The sequence below is a fragment of the Corvus brachyrhynchos genome, unplaced genomic scaffold (genome assembly GCF_000691975.1).
Source record: "Corvus brachyrhynchos isolate BGI_N302 unplaced genomic scaffold, ASM69197v1 scaffold103, whole genome shotgun sequence".
Lineage (NCBI taxonomy): Eukaryota > Metazoa > Chordata > Aves > Passeriformes > Corvidae > Corvus > Corvus brachyrhynchos.
In genome coordinates, this window is record NW_008237436.1 from 3,745,909 (window position 1) to 3,761,970 (window position 16,062).

The following is a 16,062-nucleotide window of genomic DNA, read 5'->3' on the forward strand; positions in this document are numbered from 1 at the left end:
CATTAAGTGTAAATTCTGTGACACCAGAAAAAAAAACCAAACCACTTGCTTTAAAAGAGCCCTAATGGGATTAGAGACTGTATGAACACCTGGGATTGCTCTCAAGGCCGCCCAACTGGAACATGTTAGAGATAAGGACCCAGCTTTTCCTTCAGCGTTGGTCAGAGAGACTGCAAGCTGCCCAGTGAAGCTGGGGCTGGAAGTCTGACATGCTTCCACATCTCCAGGCACCCAACTCCCTCATAGTTGCCTTCATAAAGTGGAAAAATACTCATGCCACTTCCACATTTTTCTTTCACTACCAAACCAACAGACTTCTGCTTTCTTAACAAAAAATGTGTTGTCTTCATGAATGCAGCCAGATCTGTCTTAAATCTGTTTATCCTCCTTTGATAAAGGACCAGTCCCAGCAAGAGCCCCAGACAGTGCTTTGCACACTTCTCCCAGCACACAGGTTTGGTGTGCAGGATGTGCTGCACCCTGCACAAACTGTGTGCTGGTCTCCTCCTGCTCTGGAGCTGCAGTCACAGCATGAGCTCTGCTGTGGCTGCCCTGCACACTGGATCGGGACAAGCCAGGTGCCACAGCCCAAGGATCCCCATCACGCCATGCTGGGAGGGCTGTCAGCCTCAGCCCACCAGGGCAAGGCACATCAACCCAAACTGTCTCCTGCACTGAGATACTTACCAACAGCTACCACTAAATACCATGAAATGCAAAAGCCACAATCCTCTTCTTCCACACCGAACAGCTCGAGTTGTACACTTGGACACAAACTACCTGATTGCTAGTTTCTTGTAAAACAGCCATCCAAGGACACAGTGGCACTCACATTTTTCATCATACCTTAATGCTTTTCAGGTGTCCAACCACCAACCAGAAGGTACTTAAACCCACATTCCCCAGTCTCAATAGAATATTTCACCACAAGGTTGCCAAGTACTTGAGAGCAATACAAGAGAAATAAATATACATTTTTACTAAGGTCATTGGTTTTTATTGGGCTGACCTGAAATTTCATTTTAGGAATTGTGCAACATTTATACTATTTAATGATCCGTGGCACAAGTGTGGAACATGACAGAGGTTGCAGAAGACACAGAAGTATTTAACTAATCCAGATGACAGAACATAAAGGAACTTAAATGGGACATAATTTAGCTAGGTGTATGCACAGCACAATGGCAGATGAAATTCAGCATTGCAAAAAGCAGGGCAATCAATAGCTGTGAAGAATAATCTGATCTATATTGACCCTTTGTAGTTTTCTAGATAACCTGTCACAAGCTTGCAAGAAGACATTTAGATGTGATTTCCAGCCTTAGGCTCTGCAGGGGCGATGTTCCTGTGCCTCCTGTGGAAGTCCAGGTTTGATATACTCCCTTACAGCTCAGCTCTGGGCAGATCTCTCCTGATTTTCATCTGTTTACCTGTGTCCCTCACAGAGGGGTGGGATATAATCTCTGAATAACCAGCGAAGCCCTGTTTGGAGTTACATTGGAGGAACCGAGTATTGCTTTTTTGTGTTATACTACCCCTATGTGTTTCTCAGCGTATGGAGAGACACCCTCGGATTTCTTCCCCACAAACCAGCCTCCACGTTGTTTGTCTGTGCACGTGTTTGTTGCTGCAGTTCTGCAGCAAACTCTGCTCATTAAATCCCCCTCACACTTGGCATCCTTTCTGTTGACTGCTGCAGCTTGCCAGGCTCCAATGAGTGAGTGATGTTCAAAAGGCACAATTGATTTTAAAAGAGGCCCATTAAATTTGGCTACTCATTGTTTACTTTGGGCTTGTCACAGAGGAGTAACTTCTCTTCAGCCAGCTGTAGTTTCTTCTCCTCCCCGTCTTCCTGATCATCCTCCTCATCCATCTCCTCCTCAGGTTTCCAGTGGTAGGCGAGCAGAGCTGGCTACCCACAGCAGGTCCTACTGTTCCCACCGGCCTGCCAGGACTGGGATACCTCGCTGTACTAAGGAAGTGTTAAGATTTTACTGTTGGAAGGAAATAGTCTCATTTTTGGTGCTTCCCATTCCTCGTCTCCTCATCACTGGATTCCGGCAGCCGGGTCCAGGGCAGGCGTAAGGACTTCACGGCCTCTAGTGGGCAAGGGCCGGAGCTGCAGGGCTTTCCAGCCACTACCATGGAAAACTGTACTTTTTGTAAATGGGAACATGTTTACCCTGGTTTCCTATGGAAACAAGGCTTGCGCAAGCGCTCCCTCTGTGTGCGCTGTCTCCACACCCTCGGCAGCTCCGGAGCCTGATTTCCGGCTGATTTGACGGAGGTGCGGGGATTTCACAACCAGTGCCTCCAGCGTTTGTGTCAATAGGTGTGCCTGTGTCAAGGAGGAACTTTAATGCGTTTTCTAGCAGCATTATTCTAACGTATTATTGTACAACTTCACACAGTACAAAATTGCAGCATCGGAGAGAGTTTGCGTTTGAAATCCCTTGTGAATCACATGTGTACATGTGCCCGGAGAAATCCTGACCCTTAATTTTGCTTGATAATTTGGTTATTGTAGACTTTAAAAACTTATATTTTCCATGACACTGTAAGGTAGTCCTGCTGGGAAGGGAGAGGGGAGACTCAGACCATCACAGCACACTGCCTGCTTTGTTGCTTATAAACCTAAACTGGTGCTTGAAAGACCCAAATCTTGTATTTTCTTTCCGGTTTTAGCTTCCCTATTTAGAATGGTTTATAACAGCAGTCATTAAATATAGCAACTAAAAATGAAGCTCAGAGACAGATTCTTCATCAGAGTTCAGAGAAGCAGTTTCCATAAGTCAGTAAGAACAAAGGAATTAATTTAGATTAAAACTTTCCTGCAAAATGGCTGCATATTTGATACCTTATCTTCTCCTTATTTTTGTTTGGCTGTATTAAAGATGGGAGAAAAGATATGGCTGGACTGCAGGCTTACTTTGGGTAAATCCAACAAAACAAGCAGTCCTTCAAGTGAAAAAATGGAAATGTGTTGTCTCCTTCATCATGTCTTGCTTCTTGCAACATTTTTGTTTGAAAACCTCTTTCTCAAGTCACTTGTTGAATGCCTTGGTGTACTTAGGGCATCCAAAAATATTTTTTAAATATTGTAAAATGGATTTAGATTGAAATTGTAGGAAGTTGATCTGTAAGTGTACCTGAAGTGGTTAGGATGGGAGTTTTCATTTCAGAAAACTTACTTCTCATGTGTTGCAAACACTTGAAATGAGAGAATTACTGGTAATGACTTTTCTGAGTTCATACCACAAATGCCAAGCCTGCAAAGACTGAAAATTGCTCGCATGGAACCATTCCGCTTTGTCCTGGGATACAGAGAATCTCACAGAGGTTTTTTTACCCTCTCATTTTTCCTAGAAGTGATTTTTGAAAACAAAACCACAGTGTGGCCTTTTAGTGCTAGGAAGTCTTTGTTGCTTCTGCCAAGAGAGTTAGAGGAGGACAAGGCCAAGTGTGGCATCATTCACCAAGTGTGGTACACAGAAATATGTCTAATTGGGACCATCTTAGGAGGTAGTAGAGTATTGTAAGTTAAATAAAAAATTGTGCTGTCTCCAACTCTTCTGAAAAATCCTTTCTTTCTGTTCCCTTGTACTAATGCTCTGCATTTCTAAAACCCAGTAGTGGCCTCTGCCTTGGCTGCATTGGTTGTAAATGATAGTCTCACATGTCTGGGTACCTTCCCAGCACTGACATACATAATCAAGTTCCTTATATCAAATCTCACTTTGCAGGAAATTACTTTGGGAGAATCCATCATCTTCTTTGCCCAAAGCTGCATAAAGTACTGCCAGTTTTTGTTTTTCTTTCATTTTTTCCTCCTCTGTAAATCATGCTAAAAGATCTTAAGGATAATGGTAATAGAAATATGATTAGTAAAGTTTTTTGTGCATGTGTGTGTTGAAAGAAAATGCATTTGTCAATAGCATAGCTGACCAAAGAACCAAATGTTAGTTTTTTGGATTTCTGAAAGGTCAGGAAGACGATGTCTCATACCTCAATCATGCTGACTTTTGCTCAAAAAGAATCTTTCCATGTTTAAAAAATAAATTTAATATCATGAAATAGTCACCGACCAGACTAATTTCTTTTCTCTTCAGTCATTGTGAGGATGGGAGAATCACACACTGAGAGGCACTGCTAACATGGAGAATTCATGCCCATTCCCCTAAGTGCTTGTTCAGAATAAACCTCTGATATCTTGATTACAGCCTGTTAAGCTCCAGAGCAGTTCCTCAGCTGAGCTGTCAGCATGTAAGCGTTTTTTTCTGCTGATGTTTGAGGCAGGGCTGTGCAGAAAAGCTTTGTCTTTCCCTCTTGGTTAGGGGCAATTTTCTCCTGTGGTAAGAAGTACTGTTCTTAATTGTAACAAATCCCACCTTAAAATTCCTGGGAAATGCATGATACTCTGTGAGAGGTATGTGTGGAGCTGGTTTTATTGCAAGAGCTCTTTTGTATATGGATGTGTTGTGAAAACTTCATGTTTTCAGTGGAAGTGAAAGAGGAGGTGCTGGAATATGTTTCCTCCCAAGCTCCAGTCTGCAGTAGTAGAGGTAGTAAAAAACTCGTACCAGGAGAGCTGCTTTGTGCAGAAGTCTGCTTGCTCTTTTCATAAGTATGGCTATGAATTAGTGCATGTAAATGTAAGTGCTGAGTTGCCATAGGGTATTTAAGGCCTAACATCCTTCGCTCAACAAGCACACTTTCTATGAAGGGGCATTCAGATGCTGGGAGTGTTCTGGCCATAATTTTAAAATTTCTGCATTTAGATGCTGTTATTTATTTCTGGTCTGGAAATGTATTTTGGTCAGGCTTTAAGAAAATCAGTATTAGTAGCACATCAACTTTGAGATTCCATATATCCTATGGAATTACCTTGATATATTTGACATAGTCTCAGTTCCTACTTGTTCATAAAGAGATGTTTGGGAAGACAGCAGTCTCATCAGATAAATTACCTGAAATAGTCACAGACCTGGCATTGAGATATGATGGTGATAAATCTATACTTAGGGCTGTGACACAGTCAGCTACCTTTACTACAGCTGCTGTGAGAGACAAGAAATTTCACCCTGGGCAGTGACCATACCTGTTACAGAAACTTCAGCAGTCCCACTAGAGCAGCATTTGGAAGGAGGCCCTTGAAGTCTTAGGCAGTACAGGATGTGTTCTTGGCCTTTTACTGCTCCCCAAGCCAGTGGTACTCTAGCACTTGGCTGGGTATTTGTGGAACACTCTGTTTCCATATGTATTAGTGCTCAAAACCATTAAGTGTTCCACAGCTCTTTTACAAGAGGAGTAATTACATCCTGTTGGCAGAAATTACTCCCGCTGTTTAATTTGGAAACCATATTCTTTGCTTCCAGTCTCGTGTTGTTACACAGCAAAGAGTGGCTGCATTTTCTGCCCAGGGTGGTGGCACTTCTCTCTGACATGTGCATGGGGGATGATAGCAATGGTGGTGCTGCCCCTCAGGATGACATTTCAGGTTTGTCTGTGACAAATTTTAATTTGAGTTAATTTTAAATAGTGCAGACATATAGCTTCAGAAATCCAACTTTTATTCACAGCAACAAAAATATCTTTTCTAGCTCTCATTTCCCTGCACAAGGGATGCTGGGCCAGCCCCTGGGTGCATTGGGTCTTGAGGCAAATGCTGATGCTGAACTTTTCTCTCTTGCTCTGTCCTTTCAAAGCCTTTTATGTACAGAAGGAAACTAGCGCTGCAGATGATTATTGTCTACTAATGGTGTTTTTAATTACTGATTTTCAGGACACCCAATTAACTTTCTGCTGAAAACAAGAATTTTTTTCCTCCCTTGAAGCAAGCCAGTGATTCATATTTTAATATAAACTTTCTAAAGTTTTGACTCGTGCAGCAATTCCAAGAATTTTTATTTCTGAGCTCTTTGAAGCATTTTAACCTACTAATGAAATACAGTGCCTCTGTCATCCACAAAGCAAACCTCATGTTAAGCAGGGCTTGCTGTCATTGAAGCATGGCAAGTGCCATTTTCAGGGCCCTTGAGATGCCTTGTCACACAGCATCTCCTTAGCGGGAGTGTACGGCCACACCTTCCCAGGCCCCAGCCTGCAGGAGCACAGAGGCGAGCAGGAGGTGCCATTGAATCAAGTGTGGCACTGCTGGTCCTAGGGAAGGGAAAAATATTGGGAAACAGAGCTTGCTGAAGAGTGTTTGGAATCAGGATGGAATTTATCAGCTGATCAGTTCAATCAAACCAAAGGGAACTGTGTTGGGCTGGGCTCTGGGAGCTCCTGCTTTGCAGGGAGACAAGCAGGAGATCGGCAGCCCTTTGGTCTCATGATGAGTAAAGCAGAGAGGTGCTGCTTGGCTTTCATAAGTGAGAGCCAAGCTGTAGAGTCCAGAGTTGAAAAACATTTCTGTTGGCTATTAAAGGGAATGCATGTGACACAGAGATATGCCATGTAAACTCCAGAGATTTCCAGCAGGAGAAAGACTAAATGAGGACCAAGTATAAATGAGAGAGGTTTTTCTGAAAAGTAAGTTAGGTAATGCGTATTTTGATCCTTCAAAGAATGTGTTTGATATTAAAATGCAAAAGTGTATGGCTTTCTCATCAGGTGGAGGTAGCAAACTGTCCTACTTTACATAACAGCCACTGTAGTAAATGAATGACGAATAGTTCAGGATCTCTTTGGGAAATGGCAGTCAGAGGTAAGAGCATCTACTGTATGAAGACTGCCCAGGAGAAAAAGCCCCACTCAACATGTTATTATTTAAAATTTTCTGGTTTAGATAGGAAGTTTTCAATTTTCTTTTTTATTTTGATTTTGCCTCGAAATATCCATTTTGATGCAGAGTTTAAAATAGTGATAACCCAGTATTATATTGCCTTTCCCCTTGTTTTCTTGCTGAAAGTGATGCAGCACTTGCTGAAAGTGTGCAGCAGTGAAAGTGATGTACAGTTCCCTCATCTCTATAACTTTTCAAATCCCATAATCTTTAGGAGAAAATATGAGTGTGTTTGTAAGGGAAACCTGAAAACAAGGTTCATCCATTCCTGGTAGCACAAAGTAAAAGCTTTGCCTCAAGTTCTCCACCAGAATCTGCCAGGGTTAGCAGAGGACATGCAATAAGAAAGTGGGATGAAAGGAAGGGAGCATGCAGCAGGGCACTGGCTCCATGTGCCCTTCCTCTGCAGGCAGCTCAGTTTGCAGTTGTACCGTGGTTATCAGTGGCGTGGTCGTGTGATTAGGGAACAGCAGCAGGAAATGCTGGCAGAATCTGGGAGGCTGGCAGTTGGGAGCAACAGAGGAGATCAAAGGCTTGAGTGCGTTTGCAGACTGGAGAAAAATTGCAAGTCACTCCTGAAATGTGGGCTGGCAGTGCAGCCTGGCCATCAGCTCTGTCTGGCAGTGTATTCCCACGGGAGAGGTGAGTACATGGTGCAGGGGGGCACATCTGCAATGCTGCACTAAATTCTCATTCCCCATGGTCCAGCCCCCATTCAGTTTGCATTTGGGCATTCAGAAAAGTTGTTAGAGAGGAAATGGCTTATTTTATCAAAGGAGACTGAAACAGGGCTGTGCTGTAGTCTCCGGGATCCTGGCTGATCTTGTTGCCTTCAACTGTATGGTGAAAACTAATGCGGCGAACTTGAGCTGGAGGACCCAAGTGTAACTCAGCTGTGGAGAAGTTTCAGCTGAAAATGGATGTCCAGACTATCAGAGAAGGAAGGCTGCAGAGCAGTGGTGTGGAGGATCTGTAGGCAGACACAAGTGCTTGTCTTCATAGACGAGCATCTTCATCTTGCTCATCTTTTCATCAGTGTCCTCATACCTGCTGTTTCTTCTCCAAGAGCTCAAGGCTTTTCTGCATCTGTCTAGTGTCTCATGCATTCTGTCTTATCAAAGCAAAATCTGACAGTAAGAAGAAATAATGTGTTCTTGAGTACCTTAGAGTTTTAAGATGCAAAATGCAGGTTTTTAATAATTCTGTTTACCACATTATAGGCATATGGACTACAGTCAGAGTGCCTTTAAACTGTTAAAGCTTTTCCCCAGACAGCCTCATGGTAGAAGGCTTGACATACTAAATATATACAACTCCTAAAAAGAGTACAGGGCCAAGCAGGCACAGCTATCCTGGTTGCATGGAAAAGTCTGAGCTCTTCTAATTACAAGCCATTGGGGGAAAATGGCAAGTCTTTTATTCCTTCTCCTTCCCCTTCCCAGTGCAGTTATGGGAAGCTGAAATCATTTGTGAGCTTGGTGTGCCAGCAGGATCTTGGCAAATCTCACAACAATTTCCATGTGAGGGGGAAGTGAGCTCTGCACAGTGACAGGAGGAACTATCCTGCTGTCCTTCATCCCTGGGACATCTGTATTACCAACCAAAGGAGAGTCAGGGATCCCACAGCCAGGGAACACAGATGGACTCATGTTCACACTGCTTAGGAAGAAGTTGGTAGAAGTGGTCCAAAACAGGGACCAGCAATGCAGGTGATTTTTTGCTGGAACCTGAGCTTGTTCTATGGCCTTGGGTTCAGCTCTACTGGGCTGCTGTAGGGCTGTGTTCACAATTAGCAAGTAATGTGGCCCAACAGAAGATTTTCAGAGAGAAAAAGTCCTGATATACCGTCATCTATGCTACCACATTTTGCTGCTTTATTGGGGGTTTACTGTTGTTTGAGCCTGTGAACTGCTCACTAGTGGTAGCAGCAGATCTTCCCTTTCATCCCCAAAGAACTCAGTGCACTCTCTGGAACTAAAGCACATGAAGGATGATGTAGAAAAAATATATTTATTTCCACCTGCAGCAAACTTTTTTTCTTGTTATTCAGCTGATGGTCAGCAATCTCAGAGAAAGAGCAAATCTTGCCCTCTGTACATTTCTCCAGACAATAAGCAAAATGCTCTGTAGAAGTCCTTGGAAGATCTTCATCCATACAGTGCATGTCACACTGTGGTATTGAGTCTTTAATCTCTTCAGAAACCTTTTCTAGAGATTCAAAATTCTGTTATTATTCAAGTGGTTATGTACTACTGATGGGTCTCATTTATGGGTTTTCAAGTACACTTTAAAGGTCAAACAAGTAATTTTAATCGGTTATGTGTGGGGTTTTGACAGCTGATAAGTACTGAATGTACACCAGCACCTGGAAAGCAGATTTGCTATATTTATCATTACGTATTTGGATTGGGTGCGGGGATAGTGCTTTGCCCACACTCATTTCACTCTCCATCATCAAATTACTGGCACTGATCAACCAGTGCATCCACAGGAGAGCACTGTCATTGAGCACTTCAGATCTGAGTCACAGCTTGGACAGGGGCCCAGGACCTGTGTCTCATGGCTGCTGGTTAAGAGAGTAGTAGCTGCATCAGAGTGGTGTTGTCCTTGTCTCAGAGCATGCCTGGCTACTTAATCCCTACTGCTTTCTCCTAGGCTGCCAGGCTAGTAACCATTTGGAAATTAGTCTGGTGTGGTTGTTCTGCAATTCTTGTGTGCAGGTCACTCATGATGTGGTGGTGATCACAAGGTGATGACTGTCCTCACTTACTGTCTGCAGAACTGAAAGCAAAGAAAATGAAAATACTTTCCCATTTCAACAATATCAGTCATGGACTCGGAGCAAGGCTTGAGCTCGGGTTCTGTGGCATCAGCTTCTATCATGTGAAGTAAAGGGCTGACTGCAGTGCTTATGGGAGCAGCAGTGCCTACAGAGGTGAGCAGAAAGGCTGACCAGCCCCAGAATGAAACAGAGGAGATTCTTCAGCTTAGGGAAAAAAGACAGTCAAATTGGATATGACAGAAGCACACAAAGTCATCTATCATGTGGAAAAACTGAACTTGGGAGAATTGTGGGGTATGGAATGAAGTGGTTAGATAGTCGGAATAAATATACAAAAGTCCTTTTTTTGGTGTTTTTCCACTGCATTTTTGGAACATGGTAGGGTGGGGTGGAAGAGATTCAAAATGGGATGAGATCCATTCATAGAAGACTAGTGGTGCAATAGTCCAGCTCCAGCAGCTGGCAGGAGAAGCCCACGGGTCCGAGCTTGCTGGGAGTTGAAGCGGCCCACTTGGGGAAGAGCTGCTGTTGGCGCACACTGCTCTTGTGCATTTTCCCAATTGGAAACCTGAGGAGTTCTTCATCAAGCCTACAGCAGCAGCTCAGCTGCTCTCCAGTGTGAGCAGCAGTCAGGGGAACTCATGGGCCGCCAGGACACAGGCAGCTGTTAGTAAGGAAGGAGTTGGTTTTAGCCCTGGCAACACTTTCGGCTGAGATGCAGCTCTCACCATAGAAAAACCCCAGAGAGAACACCAGGATTTTGCAGCCCATTCAGACTGTATCCAGATCTGCCCAGTCATTTTTCATTTCCACAGCACAGTTTCTTAAGAAGATCTGGAGGATGGAGGATTAAAACAATTAACAGTTTACAGAAACTCAGCTCTGTTTTCATGGGAACAAAGTTCATAGCTCTGGTTTTATGGTACCACCTTGCTTTTATACTCCACACTTTGTTAAACATTATAATGAACTCAGTGATGTGCAGAAAATAAAAATGTTTCCTGCCCACACTTCAGAAGAGCTGCTGGGATGGTAAAGGCTCTTTCAAGCTTAGGGCTGCTAGCCTAAATAGTATGTACACTGGGCTAGTCCATCAGAAAGCTCTGTATTGCAAATGTAAATTTATCTTCGTAAGAATGACAAGCTTCTGTTCAAAGCACAGTACTGTATAAAGCAGTTCACCAAGGGAGTAGGGTTTACCATATTCCCCCCCTGGAACAGAGAGGAGTTTTGTATTACATTAATCAGCATCTAAGCCCTGAAGGTCACAATTATCTGGCCACTATTTTTCAGTATTAGTGATTTTAGTACATGATTAACTTTCATGTGTGCATCATTAAGATGAGGAATTGTTTTTGAAGTTTCAAAGAGAGCAGCAGGTCTTAGCTGTAGTATTTGCCATACTTGCTCAGCCACTCTTAAAAGGGATGATTTATAGAAAATCCAGCTGTGAGTTTTCGTTTCTTCAAGAGCAGGAGGCGGGACTAGAAACCAACCTAAAACCAAGCGGAGCATTGATCAGAGTAGAAATGATGTAGAGCACAGCTCCGCAGACAACAGCTAAGCGTCGTGGAAGTATTAGCTGGCAGCGATAAGGAGGCGGAAGCAGAGCTTGGTGACAGAGGAGCCATCTGTCAGGAGCTGGGAATCCGATTTCAAGAGAGCAGAAAATGAAGTAAAGAAGAAAGTGATTTTGGTTCAGAGGTACAGTGGAGCCCAAGGATATCTGTGGACAGTAAGTTTCTATACTGGAACAGGGATGTTTAATACAGCAGCTAATACTGTTTGAAAGGACTTTTCAGCTTTGAAAACAGACATAAGTAGCTCCTGTATTAAATAGCTTTTACTTAAAGATTTTATTTATTTTTAAGATGTAAATAAGCTTATCTGTTCGAGGTGGCTTGTTTAAAAACTTGTAAACAAACTTTAAAACTGCTGGTGTCCCTTACTTCAGAGGGTGTTATTTTGTTTAATAAGGTCATCTCTTGTCGAGGATAAGATTTGTTCGTTAACTTTTCAGAAAAATATCTTAGAAGAAAAGGCTGTTTTGGCCCCAGCTGTGAGGTGAAAAAGGTAGGCAAGAATATTTTTTCTGGAAAGGGGAAAGGAGTTCCCACCCAAATAGATCTAAACTAACTGGAACTACGATGTATAAACACCCCGGGGCTAAATCCTACCCTCAGTTACACTGATGTAAGTTAGGTTTAAGTCTACTGTAGTTAATAAAATTACTCCTGATTTAATTAAGGATAGAATTTGGTTGCACATTTCTTAATAATGAAAAAGCCCCATGGTTCTTTCCAAAGTGCATTTTATGTTAACAGATTATTAAGGACTTGCTTGAAAATACGTTAAAATTAATTGAAGACTCACACTGTGATGCATCTTTTGTCGTGTACTTGTATGCTTCTTTGAAATTAGCACAAAAGCCAGCATGAGATATTGTAAGCAATCCTATTATTTCTTGCTAGCAGGTTCTCCGATAAGGTTTGCATTGCTCATGGTTTCATGCTCATTTCACTTCAGTGGCTTGTATTTGGGGTGATATGCTTTAATCCTAAAAAGGTTTGTGGAGCTCCAGCTGGGAGCGATAAGGTGATATTATCTGTCGTAGAAAAGTGTCAAAGTTCTGTACAAGACCCCAGACTGTCTGACTGGGACTGAAACTGTTCTATTACAAATTGTACAGAAAAATTACTCTTGTTGCTGTGGTTTTAGTGTACGAGTTAGAAGCAGAAGCATTGGCTGCTGACTGAGAAAAAAAAACAACAAGTAAAACCCACTCACTATTATGGCCCAATATGGATGACAAAACACTGTAGCATGTGTGGGAAAATGGCTGCAGTCCAATGTCTGGAACCATTTATCTTCTGGTAGAGTCTGGAAGATGACTGTTTTATGTATTTTACAGAAATCCCTGCTGATTGATTTCATTTACTTAGGAGGAGGGGTCACAGTGACTGATGGCAGGGACAACTGGGGCAAAAAGTGGATTCTTTGCATTATCCTGACATCCTGTTCTGGTTGGAGTTATTGGTACCTTTTGAAGGCACCACACCATGCTGGGCATTTTACTGCTACGTTTGCTACTGCACACAGAAGTTTGCTGCTTCTTTCTGGGTCTCAGCAAGCTGAGAGTTGCAGGTTGTGCTTCCACTAGTGCCAGGCACATTTTGGAAATTATGATTTGCAGGGGTTTGGAGGGGAATGGACAGAAATGGGTACAGGTCTGTGTAACCTGCCAAAAGCTTGGCTGATGGTGGGTGCTGTTATTGAAGAGGGAGGAAAGACTTTGTGAAAGGTCTGGAGGGAAAGTCTGTTTTCAGTGTGTGAGGCTTGCAGAAACAGCTTGTCCCTCTTTAGCACATGAGATTGTATGCTAGGGTGATGATACTGGTTTTTTCTGACGTTTGTTGCTAAAATAGCCACAATTCCTGGCATTTCTTTATTTATATGGAGTAAAGAGCTTGCCAAGTGCATTAGAAACAACAGGAAAAAGCTGTACATCAGTGTAATTCATTTATCTCTCTGTTATTTTTATGTGTGCTCTGATGGCCTGTCTGTCAAGGTGTTTGCCTTCAAATCAATTCAGCTCACATCACGGCATGACAGTCACTTGTTATATACCAGGCATGTCTACAGGCATTTGCTTTCATGTTGCAGGGAATGAGTGCCAAGATTTTCATATGATGAAACAAAAGGGTCGGGGATATGTTTCCTAGTCAGTAAGTACACTGCTACTGTGTTGTTTAACAAAAATGGAGAGGAAAATGGATTTTTAAATTTCAACTACTTCAATTGGTACCCTTTAGGCTCTTCACAGGGTCCGCTACTAATAGTTACAATGCCAAGTGCAGTGCAGGATCACGTAACAAACCTGGAGAAAGGGAAAATTATTGTGTGTCCCCCACCACATCCAGTTTCCCAGACACAACCACTTAGTACAGTCAAGACATTTTTCATTGACCGAGAGAGAAAGAGAGGGAGAGAGAAAGAAAAAGAGAGAGAGAGAGAAAGAGAGAGAGAAAGAAAGAGAAAGGGAGAGAGAAATAAAGAGAGAAAGAGAAAAGAGAGAAGAGAAAGAGAAAAGAGAGAAAAGGAAGAAAAAGAAACAAAGAAAGAAGGAAAAGAAAGAAAGTGGGTCTTCTAATATAACCTAACTGCTGAGGAAATTTCCTTATTTATCAAGTATTTTTATCAGAGCAGTAGGAGCAGTTAAGCACAGCACTTAAACAATATCCCAGGAATAAACTCAGCATCACCTCTCTTCCGGACAGCATCTTGTACAATTGCCATGCACTGTCATTCAGCCCAGTCAGGTTCTTCGCTCTCACTGCTCCTCATGCCCCCTTGATGTGCACTCGGTTTCTGTCTCTTTGTGTTGAGGATGTGCATATGGTCAGACATTTTGGTTTTACTCATGTGTTAACCTCTGATTTGGATTTTTAAGTTTACAAGAATTTAGATTAATTGTAACCTTTTCTATTTTCCTAATTTCTTTCACTTCCTTTTCAGACACTACATGTTTTGGTTATCCTCCCACAGAACAGTTCCTTGCTGGCACTCTCCCAGAGGCATAGCTGCTTTTGCTCTTCATTAATTTAGTTTGAGCCTTTCCTGCTTTTTGGTATATCTAACTCAAGAGGACAGTGGGTCGTGCCGTGGGTTCCAGGGGAAGGTACCAGTTACCTTCCATGGATACGCCACTGAGCTGCCTGATGATCCAGAACAAATCTAGTGCCCCAGTTACTTTTCCAGATATGTCTTTATCATGGGGTCCTTGATGGGGTCTCTCTTCCTTGAGAGAGAGAGAGTGCTGGTAAACAGATCCAGTGTAAGCCCAGTGTCTCCCTTTAATCTTGAATTTGGGAAGGAGGGGAAAAGAGTGGTCTAAGCTGATGGAAGCTTGTTTTTTCATCCAATGGGACTGCATTCTCCTAGTAATTGGGAGCATGTTTGGGGACTTTTAGCCGCTGATAATTCCTCTTCCATAAGGATTGGTAGGATGGTGTGATCAGGCCCCAGCCATTTAGTCTGCTGCCCGCACAGTCCCTACATTTTTATTAGTCAGCTCTTAAATCTTTTCATTACATGGAATCGTTTTTCCTGTGGCAACCACAAAGGTGCCTTCCTGAGTGTGCTGGTTCTTACAAATAAAATATCTCAGACCATATTTTAGACATGTTGCATATTATCCCATTTTTCAAACAAATTTTATCCATTTGTACTTTGTAATATAGCACATGACAAGCACGGGGCGGGTGGTAGAACTACAGCTGCCTCTTGTTTTCTTATCAGATATCGATAAAAACAGTAAATTAGATTAAACAAAAAAAAAAAAAAAGCTCTGTAGGCAGTGGAACATTATGAAACCACCCACTGAATGTCTGCACAAGACATATGGCAACAGCAAAGCTGTTATATACTAAATGAGTTCAGAGTGGGGGCCAACTGAATGCAATGCATATAAGTGATTTACTTACTCATTTATAACCCTAACCTAAAATCATGAGTGTTTGCTGTTCCGTAAAAAGGATGACTTTATGTGACCCTTTAAAGCCTTCAGCATTAAGTGGCATTAAGTTGATGGCTACTTGTTTTGTACCTTCAGTGAAAATTATGCATAAATCAAGTAGGCTTTCCTTGTAATGTACTCATAATCCTCACAAGCAAAACTCCCACCCAAAACCACTGATCAAACATGGTTTCTTGAACTCAGAAAGGTCACCTCATAAAAAAATATGGAGGTATAATATTCAGGCCATCCAGGCAATTTTTTTTTGGCTAGGACATTAATTAAGTCATTGTAAGGTTAAAATAATAATAGGGTTCTGATGTAAGCAGATAAAAGACAGGGAATCTACATTAAATTCAGTTTCCATCCACAAAACACATCTAGAAGAGCTAAGCTGACTTGCTGTTTAAAGAACATTTTGCACAGGGACAGACAGGATGGGCTGAGGTTGAGTCCTGAATATTCTGGGGTTTATGTATTTAAATAAAGCCTGTAGCATTGTTTTTGTTCCTTAATTACCTCTGGTTTGTTGATTTATTGATGCTTTTGAAGGCAAGTAGACTCAGTAAAACAGAGTCATTCTGTGTCACGTAAAATTTCCTCTTAAATCTGTGGACATTAATAGACAAAAGGAAAGGATTGATGGTGGGAACTTCTGTAGAGATGGTCTTCCATCTACAGGAAAAAACAGTGGTAATCTCTAAAAGGTGGAATTGAGTTACTGAATTGCAAATGAGTGTAAGGTCTTGTGAAATCACTAACTAGAGCTGTCTCAGTTCTTGAAATCTCCCAGTGCAGCCCAGAATTTGGGCAGAAGGTGCCTGGGAATCAGCAATCATGCAAAAAGGGTTGGTGGCTGGAGCATCTTCATTGTTGCTGGGAGAAGTGATGCGGAACTTGCCCATTCAGTGTGAAAGGTCACTTCCATTTGGGGGTGACTTTGTGGGAAATAGGAACATTGTTTGCTTTAGTACTTGTTAT

The 16,062-nt window shown here is 42.3% G+C and overlaps 1 protein-coding gene across 8 annotated transcripts in view; it reads left to right on the plus strand.

The window, feature by feature from the left end:
* STARD13 (StAR related lipid transfer domain containing 13) overlaps positions 1-16,062 on the plus strand; it is a 329,105-nt gene that overhangs the window by 244,340 nt on the left and 68,703 nt on the right. The window contains exon 1 of one of the 8 annotated variants that reach the window (XM_017731334.1): positions 11,085-11,301. The exons of the other annotated variants lie outside the window; for them this stretch is intronic. The gene's annotated coding sequence lies outside the window, so the exon portion shown is untranslated. Of the gene's footprint in view, positions 1-11,084; positions 11,302-16,062 lie in introns of those variants that run through there. 8 annotated transcript variants of the gene reach the window in all.